Here is a 10,098-nt window from a genome sequence, read left to right on the forward strand (position 1 = left end):
TTGATGGGCCTAGAGCCCCCACTTTGCTGGGGAGATGACCCAAGGGGTCATCTTGGAGAGGGAAGAACAGGAGATGTAGACGAGTGCTTCATCAGATGACCTGGGGGTCTTGTTAACATGCAGATACAGATCTGTGGGTCTGGAGTGGGGCCTGAGAGTCTGCATTTCTAACCAGATCCCAGCAACCACACACACTAGAGGAATGAGGTATAGAGCCTCCACCCTGGGACAAGCCTTCCGGGGGTGGCCATGGGGGTCAGGGCCCTTTCCTGGTGAGGAAAGAGGCTGAGCAGGCAGTGGTTCCTAAATGGATAAAAGGGGTTCCATAAGCTTGTATTCTGCCAAAAACAGAAAGCTTGTAATCAAATAAATTTAGGAATCACAGATCGAAACACAGTAAGGTAATTTCCCACAGGCCTTCTCAGAGCCTTTACTACGCTAATATGCATTGTGACCCCCATTTGCTCTTGACCTCGGGATGCATTTGTCGCAGGATCCTTTGATGGACTGTGTTACAGGAGAAACACTCGGGTGACAGTTGGAGATGTAGGACCTCAGCCCTGATCATCCATAACCAAGACTGCAGTCCTTTGACCACCCCATCCCCCAGTCTGTCAGGGAAGAGGCCCTGAGCAGGTCTGTTTAGGGACAGACAGGGTGGAGCCGGTGTGGCCTTTTTCTCAGGGAAGGAGAACAAAGGCAGTGTCAGGGGACAGCCCTGCCCCGCCTCTGGGGACTTGCCGGGCTCTGTGGCACCAGAGGGCAGCTGGGGCTGCTACCTGTGTGAGAGCCCTGGGGCTCCAGAGTCCCCCTGAGATCACTGTTTTTGTCACTGCAGATTCTGAGAGGGGACTGATCCACCATTCAGGGGTCACTCAAATGGTGGACTGGTTCTTGCTGTGTCTCTAAATCAGCATTGCCCGTGACAGGAGAAGGAACGTGGGGGCGATTTTCTAAGAAATCAGAACAAGGACGTCCGAGAATTCTTTACCAACCTGGACTTTGCAGCACAGGCCCCCGAGTGGGTTCTGTAGGAACCAGAAGCACAGAAGGCATGTCCTCTGCCATCCCCCACGGAGCCCACAGCCCAGGTTCCCAGAACCTTGTGGAAAGGGAACCTGGGTCTCCAGCCCCTAAATGAGGGCCCAGAGCCCAGGAACCTTAGTCACAGCCCTGTGCTGGTTCCTCTGGAGCAAGTCCCAGGCTGTGGGGTTAGCAGCAGCAACCCTTCTTGAGAAGATGGTTCTCGTGCATGAGACAGTCTCAGGGGAGAGACAAGAGAGCTGGGCGTGAGCAGGGAGAGTCTGGGTCTGCAGCTGGTGAGGAGGAGGAGCCCAGCTGGGAAGGCTGGCACTGAGGAAGCGGGCAGCAGCAGCAGTCTTCAACCCTTCAAGGAAAGCAAAAGGGCCCCATTCTATTCTAGGGAATGGTCTTCAGGGAGAAAATGTTGGTCAGAGGGGAAGGGTGTTGGGCTGCACCGCCCTCAGCCAAACCTGTTTCTTCTAAAACCCCTAGGTCAACGGCCGAACCTCCCATGGCCCTGCCACGTGGGCATCACTGAGTGTCAGCAGGGATAAGCCTCCCTGGTGGACACAGATCAGACATGCAGGACCTGGAAGGGGCTCCCTTCTCCCCAGAATATTCTTTCCAATCCTTGTCATATCCTGTATCATGTCACTGATTCAAGTCTTTACCACTGTGGCCACAGGCTTCCTGGATCTCAGGTATCCCGTGACAGTGCTGAGGGGCAGCCAGAGAGCTGGGCCCAGGACTAGGGGGTTCACGTGGGGCCCAGGACAACAGAGAAGCCTAGGAAGGGCTCTGTTGGAGCTCAGGGAGGACTGGGGTGGGGGCGGAAGTGGACAGAAGCCCAGGGGTTGGCACCGAGGAAGAAGGTGCCCCTGGTGAGGGTCGGATAGAGCATTAGTGAGGACCAGAAGGTCTGAGTGTGGTCTGAGCCAGACCACAGGCCTTGTCAGGACAATGAACTCCATGAGGTGGTGAGAATGGGAACCCAGTCCAGGATGGCTTCAAAGTAGTACCCTGGCAAATGGGTACAAGGAATGGGTGCGGTTTCTGGCCAGGCAGCTGTAACTAGCTAGCCACGATGTCTGGGGGACAGATCCATCTAGGGACCCTAAGGAATTCTGCAACAAGAATGCCAGAGTTGGGGGGGGTGCTAGTTGTGCCCAGGTCTGAACTTACCCTGCCCCAGCCCCTAGGCTAATTCAGCACCTTTTCCTGGGCATCTTGAGAGTCACCTCTTTGGCAGAGTTTTCAGGTCAAAGGGTGGGGATGTTGGGTCTGTAACTCACTATGCCAGGATTTCCCCTGGCTTTCCTGGGCAAAGGAGACTTCTGACCCACCCCCTGCCCCCAAGACCTGGCTCCTGGATAGCCAGGATCCTCACTACTAGTTTCTTTTTTAAAATACTTATTTGGCTGTGTCAGGTCTTAATTATGGCACATGGGATCTTCTGTGCCACACGCAGGCTCACTAGATGCCATTTGGCTTCTCTAATTGTGGTGCATGCAGGGGTTTAGTTGCTCTGTGGCATGTGGAGTGTTGGTTCCCCGACCAGGAATCAAACCCATGTCCCCTGCATTGCAAGGCAGATTCTTTACCACTGGACCACCAGGGAAGTCCCCCTCACCATCAGTTTCTTCCCCGCCTCCCCAGCCACATTCAGGTCCCTCTCCATCACTCCCATTGCTACTGTGGCTACACATGAAGTAGGGTGAGGGCAGGGAAAGGCCCGCCTCAGGTCCCTCCTTCCTCGTCAAGCATCTGAGCAGCCAGAAAGTGCTAGGCACTGTGGTGACAAAGAGGTTGTGGGCTGATAACCACCCAGGACTGGGGTGTGAACCATGGAGAGGCTGCTCAGCCCAGTAGGTCCTGTCTCATGCCACCAGCCTGCAACTGGCTGCAGAGCCTGCTGGACTGGAAGAGCCCCAGCTCAGGGGTGGGCCAGGAGAGCTGCTAGGGGAGAGTGTGCATGGACCAATGTCCTCAAGGAGGTGAGCTGGTCTTCCTTCTTCGATGGCCTGGTCAGTGTTGTTTCCCAGGGCCAAGAGAAGGATGGTGAATCAGTGCCTGTAAGGGTGGGGCTCAGGACAGGGGTTTGAAACGTGCACCTTCCCGGATCTTCTACCTGATGGTGCCGGCTTGAATCTGTTATCTTCTACCCCATTGTCTCCCCTCTCCCCATCCTGCTAACCTGTCTACTAAGAAAGAGCACTTGGGGCCTGCATTGTTAATCCGGACCACTGGGAACCCCACCCTGATGGCCCCATGACTACCGAGGATGCTTGGAGGTCTCTGGGCCTCGGCACAGTGTGGAGGAAGGTGAGCGACGTTGGGGGTTACTTACCTGAATGGCACCTTCACCCTGAATGTCACTTCTTATCTGCTGCCAAGGACTCCCTAACTTTAGTCCCTTTTCAGATCTGCCCATGAGTCCACCTGGGTGGTACTTCCCAGTGGTACCTGGAGAATAAAGGTTGCTAACAGCTCAGCAAAATGCTTCTGTCTGGGATCTTCCCAGACAGTGTCCCTGTCTTTGGGACTATTTAAAAAAAACAAACAAACAACTTTATTCGTAGACTGAATAACCCGTGTAATTAGTATTCAGATCAAGAAACAGATATTGATATTTCAGTCAGAGATCAATCACAGAGCTCTGAAACAATTCTACCCCAGTCTGCAAATGGCAGTGGGATCCCAGAAGGCCAGCACAGACTTGTGTCCGGTAATGCCAACACGGTGCCATATGCCGCTCTCTAAGTGGAGGTTGTCTTGTTTTGGCTGAGGGAGAATGTGAGGAAACAGTTCTGAGGAAGAAGGAACTCTTGGGCAAGGTGACCTTGATGGAGGTCTTGATGTGCCAGGACCCCAGTATTTGCACCTGCAGAGGGAAGGCAGGGAGAGGGTGAGGCATGGTCCTTCTTGGACCAAGGCCAGACGGAGACGCTGCCCTCCAGGAAACCCCTCAACTTCAGTCTCGTCAGCTATAAAATGAAGGGGAGGCCCCTCAGGTTCCCCTGTCTCTCCTTTTGTTGAGACCCTAGGCATCCCCTCACCCCTTTACAAGCATCTCAGGACAACCAGCCCTCTCCTTCCACTGTGACCAACGAGTGAGCCAACCTCTGGTGATCTCTGCTTCCTGGCATTTGCCCCCTGGAGTCATCCCCTCCTGCATCTCATCATGGTTGGTGTGTGTAAACAACAGAATACTGTAGAAGGAGAGTCTGTTATTTTGGAGATGAGCTTATGACACTCCCCTCACCATCTTAGCAGCCCCCTGGAGCAGTCCCTGTAAGGAGGAACCAGTGAGTCTGGGGTGGGTGGAGTTGGGAGGCAGATCCAGCTCCAGGCAAAGCTTCAAATGACTGCAGTTCTAGCTGAGAGCTTGACTGCAACCTCAGGAGACAGCCTGAGCCAGAAACACCCAGCTAAGTCGGTCCTGGATTCCTGACTCTCAGAAATTGTGTGAGAATGAGTATTTGTTGTTCTAACTGGCCTCACTTCCGGCTTACTTGACGCCGTACACGAATACAATCCAGCCCTCAACCCAGGTCCGAGGGTTTTGGAAATGTCCTCAGAGCGAGCCTGGGCTCTCAGCTCTGGCGTTTGGAGCAAATTTCTCCCAGGCTCAGTGTCAGTGGTGTGCTGGAGCCGGCGTGGGAGCATCTGCTGGTATCACACTGGCAGTTTGAAATCAGCCACCATCCAGGTGGGGATCGTGGTAAAGAACCCACTTGCCAATGCAAGAGAAGTAATGAGACACAGGTTCGATCCCTGGGTTGGGAAGATCCTCTAGAGAAGGGTATGACAACCCACTGTGGTATTCTTGCCTGGAGAATTCTTTGGACAGAGGAGCCTGGCAGGCTACAGTTCATGGTGGTTGCAGAGTCGGACATGACTGAAGCAACTTAGCATGCACACATGGTCTTTATGCCACAGAAATTGGTGAATACTGCAAGTCACTCCCCTCCCTGTGGACAACTGTCAACACTTACCAGCACACCTCTGCCCTGAACTGTCCCCATCCCTGTATCTCCTTAAACAATTATATTTCAAGTTTAAAGAGTGAAATAACCACCTGTGTCTGCTTGCCCAGTTTAGGAACTAAAGCACTCACCGATTCAGCAGATGCCCACTGGATTCCCCATCTCACCAGCGTGTTCCTCTCCACCTGGAGTAAATCACTGTTCTGAATGTTATTATGTTCATCAAGGCCGTGCATTTTGGGGTACTTTTACTACATACAGGTGTATTCCTAAACAATATATTGTACTTTGTGACTGTAACGTACTGCCTGTTTAGAAATTTTATATAAACGGCATCGTAGAGTATGTATTCTTCTACATTCTTTTTTTCTTTCAATGTTGTGTATAAGTCATCCATGTTGATACAATTAGCTTTATTTCATTTACTTTTACTTATATACAGTATTCCATTGTGTATGTGTGTGCATGCTCAGTTGTTGAGTGGCATCTGATTCTTTGCAACCCAATGGAGTGTAGCCCGCCAGGCTCCTCTGTCCATGGAATTTTCTAAGCAAGAGTACTGGAGTGGGTTGCCATTTTGTATGACTAGATCACAATTTATCAATCCATTCTCCTGTCGATAGGTATGTAAGGTATTTATTTTTGCAATTTTGAATAACCCCTATTGGAATTTTTAACCTCAACTCCTCCTCTTTAACATGTGGGCAAGTTTCTCTAACACGCTACCCCAGGAGTGGGATTCCTAGTGGCTGCCCATACACACCCGCAACATTGCCAAATTGCTTTCCAGTGTAGCTGTGCTTCACATCAAGAATATTCATGGTATCATCATTCATAATAGTCCAATTCACATCACCAATCACCAGGAGAATGGAGAAACAAACATGGTATATCAATACAACAGATACCACTTAGCGATAAAAGGGGCTTTACTGCTACCTGCATCAACATGGATGAATCTTGCTTAATGAAAGAAGCTAAAAGTTTAGATGCAGTCCTAAAACAGGCAGAATGAATCTATGAGAAAAGTGACTAGAGGATTAGTCATCTCAAGGAGAAGGGGATGAAGTGGAAAGGGGCATGATGGGGTCCTATGGGGTTCTGGAAGGAGTCCATGCCTTGGTGTGGGTAGTGGTTACCTGGGTGTATATGTAGGAAAAAAGCATCAAACTGGATACCAAAAACTGTGTACTCTGTGCACTCTGTATGTGGGTTAGACCTCGATTTGAAAAATGTAGAAAATAAAACCCACAACCAAAGTGACTGAACCAGTTTACACCCTGGCTGGCAGTGAGTTTGCCGCTGGGAGAGTGAGCCTTTTCATTGTGTCTGTCTGGGGAGTGTGGAACGGTATCCTTCTGTGTTCATTTGCATTTCCTTGGTTGTGGGTGAGTGCAGGCATCTTGCGGAGAAGGCAATGGCAAGCCACTCCAGTACTCTTGCCTAGAAAATCGCATGGACAGAGGAGCCTGGTGGGCTGCAGTCCATGGGGTCGCTACTAGTCCGACACGACTGAGCGACTTCACTTTCACTTTTCACTTTCACACATTGGAGAAGGAAATGGCAACCCACTCCAGTGTTCTTGCCTGGAGAATCCCAGGGACAGGGGAGCCTGGTGGGCTTCCATCTATGGGGTCACACAGAGTCGGACACGACTGAAGTGACTTAGCAGCAGCAGCAGCAGGCATCTTGAGATAGGTTTGTTGGACGTTTGTGCTTCCACTCCTGTCAATGGCCCATTCCCATCTTTTGTTATTTTTCTATTTGCCTCACTGTAGAAGTTCCTACATATCTTGGAAACTAGTCCTTTGTAGATCATGTATTGCGAATACCTTTCTCCAGTGTATTACTTTTCAAGTTTTAAACTTGATAACCCAAAGGTTTTAATTCCAATGTGGCCAAAGTTATCAATTTTCCTTTATACCCTGTGCTTGTTCCACATTCACAAATTTTGTCTGTAGTCCAGTGTAATAAAAATATTTTCCTAATATTCTAAAAAAATTTCCTGGCAACCAAACAACAAAAAATTTCCAAGTAATGCTGTATACATTTGCATTTTTAGCCCACTTAAAATTTCCATTTGTGTATGATGAAAGGTGGAGCTGATCTAGTTTATTTCACTTAAAAGGGAATGAAAAAAAAAACTCAAAAAACAACGTGATTTCTTTTGCACAGAGCTTGGCAAAAGCTGAGTAGACACTATATGCTTACTTTACCTTGTGGTCTTGAATTCCTAAAGGAATCTCCCTTCTGACCTTTTTCAGCCAGGAAAGTTATTTTCTCCCTGCAGTCTCTCTCCTTCTTTTAGCTCTCTGCCTGCTGTGGAGGCACCGAGCACCTGAGCCTATAAAAGAATACAGGTTCCCTCCTGGTACATGCATTTAAAACTCAGTCCAGAAAATTACAGTTATACTCAAAACCTGTGTTATAAACCTGGGGCTTGACTGCAGAGATGGTGCCAGGCATAGCTGGACTCAAAGGCTATTTGTTGAGTAGGAGAATGGATAATGCTGCCTGTTTGTTCCTGCTACTTCAGTGACCAGCTGTGGGGACTTGACCAAGTCATGTAATACCTCCACCTCTGCCTCTTTCCACACCTGACCCTAGATGTGCAGGCATCTAGTCAGGGGTACTGTTCTTTCCGTATAACCTGCAAGCCTGGCCAAGTCAGAGCAGGGAGCCAGGACTCACCAAATGCATGACTGTATGTGCATTCATCCACCCTTTCCTTCATTGCCTGCATTGAGCTCTGGGGTCAGTCAGAAGGTAGTACACATGTAAGGGTGCTGGACATTTTGTTCTTATCTGGTTAAAGCTTTAGGCTCTGAAGCCAGAAGACTGCCTGAGTTTGGGTCCTCACTTTTCTACTTCTAACTGGGAGTCCTTGAGCTAGTTACTTCTCTGAGCTTCAGTTTCCTTGCCTGCAAATGGGTTAAATGGGTTAACACAGGTGAAACACTTGGAACTGTGCCAAGCACAGGTCAAGTACTCAGTGAAGGTCAACTATATTCTCATTATTACTGCAACAGAAAGTTTTAAGAAGAGGGATTTTATGCAGCAGAAATTTCTGTTCCAAGACACCGGAAAGATGCCTTCCTTTTCTTACAGCTGGGAGTTTTAAAATATGAAAAAGCTCCCAGGTACTGTTGCCTTGGGCACTATTCCAGTTTCCAGTTCTTCTCTTGCTCAGCTTTGGGTCAGGGAAGAGAAAGCATGAGCTGCATGAGGCCCCTGGACAGGCTGGGCTTGATTCTTTGAATTAAAGACCAAATTTAAAATTAGGAAGATTGCGAATAAAAAAACCCCCCCAAAACACACAAACTGCTTTTCCATCTTGTCCTGAAAGATGGGGCTGGGCTGAGACGTCATTCCTGCACAGCATCCATCAGCTAATCCTCTTTAGATGTAACTGGGCCCTTCCTGGTGCTGCCATTCACCCTCAGTTGACTCCTGTGCCATAGGTATCTGGGAGTGGCACTCACTCCCTGAGAGGACAAGCAAGATACATCACCTCGAATGAGTTGTTCTATGCTGTTTGTGGGCCAGGGTGGGACTTGTGGGTGGGTTGCTCATAGAGAATGAAGAGCTCCAGATAGGGCTGGTGTGGGAGGGTTCCAGGGAAACTAAACCAGGATGTAGGGAATTCCTGGGCAGCTGAAAATGGGGCATCTTCAGGAGGGAAGGGGAAACGCTCGAGCAGCCCCTCTGAAGGGGAAGAGAGAGTGGAGCAGTTTATGGCTAGGGGGTGCCAGGGTCCCCTCTTGCCCTCCCCTGCCGCCATCACCTCTCTGCCCAGAACCTCAGCAGCCCATGGGAGCTCCTGCACGGGGACAGTCTACGGATGGAGACTGGCCAGCTCTCACTGTCACTCTGAGTCCTTCTGTGGATTTACTACTCCAGCGTCTGTTCCTACCCTTTCTTCCATTAATCCTCCTGCCACGGAAAGCTAGACCTTGACTCCCTTCCCTCATCCATTAGATCCAGGCCAGCCTCATCAGCCTGCCAGGAAGGCAGCAGACCTTCTCCCCAACTGCCAGAAGGAACCTTAAGCAGAGTAAGTGCTTTATAAAATAGTATGATGGTGATGCTGAAGTAATACACGTGGAACACTTTGGCTCAACAAACGCCCATCCCTTTTCTCCCTACCACAGTCCTTTATTTCTCCCCTTTTACTGTCAAACCTCTACGAAGTCTTTAGTAACATCTTAAAAGAGATCTTATACTATCATTCTCCTGTTCACCATTTTTAATAGTTCCCAGATGTCTGCAAAATAAAGTCCCTTCACGAACTGGGCCCAGGCTTGCCTCCTGCGGTATCAGCACGCATTATCCTCTGCCCTGGTCAGAAGGAGCCTCTCTGTTCTGCACTCCTTTTCAGCCTTCGCCTGCCCTCCCGCCTGGAACGCCACCTCCGTTTCCGTACCTGCCCGGGGTTTCAGCCGGGGGTCCGCTCCTGCCCCAAAGACGCCCTCCCTGACCACAGTCTGACCCGCCGGGTCCCTCTTCCGCTCTCCAGGAAGTTTTCCTTTCGCAGTCTGGAAAGAGCGTCGGAAGCGGCTTCCCGAGGAACTACAGTCCAAAAGGGGATCCCTGATGTCCTAGGAACTTTCCGGAATCCCCGGACGCCCGCGCACTCCACCCCCGGTCCAGCACAGGAAGCAGCCGGTCTAGGTGAGCGCGCCTGCTGGAACCGGGGAGTGGGGTTGGACAGGGGCGCTTCGCGCAGGCTCTCTCCAAGGAGGGGTTCTTTGGCAGAAAAGAGCGTGGACACGGTAAAGACAGCTTTATTGACAAAGCGCGTTGCCGCCCCGTCGCAGGGGCTTGTAAACGGCGCCCTGAGGGATAAACCGAGGCCCTAAGAGGTAAGGGACGTGGTCAGGGTCACTAGGTGAGTGGCATGCTCCGCTTGGACCCCTGGACTCCTGGGGCGGGGGGCAGGGTGCGGGGTGCCGAGCGCGCCCCCGTCTGGGCGCCCGGCTCTGGGTGGGCGGCTGAGCCCTCGGCCCGGCCCGCTGGAAGGGGCGGGGCCCCGGGCGGGGCCGACACAGGTGCTTCGCATCCGGCCGTGGGGGGGTGGGGGGAGCGGCTC

Source organism: Moschus berezovskii, chromosome 21 (assembly GCF_049115385.1).
Source record: "Moschus berezovskii isolate FMDL1 chromosome 21, NW_MosBer_1.0, whole genome shotgun sequence".
NCBI classification, from domain to species: domain Eukaryota; kingdom Metazoa; phylum Chordata; class Mammalia; order Artiodactyla; family Moschidae; genus Moschus; species Moschus berezovskii.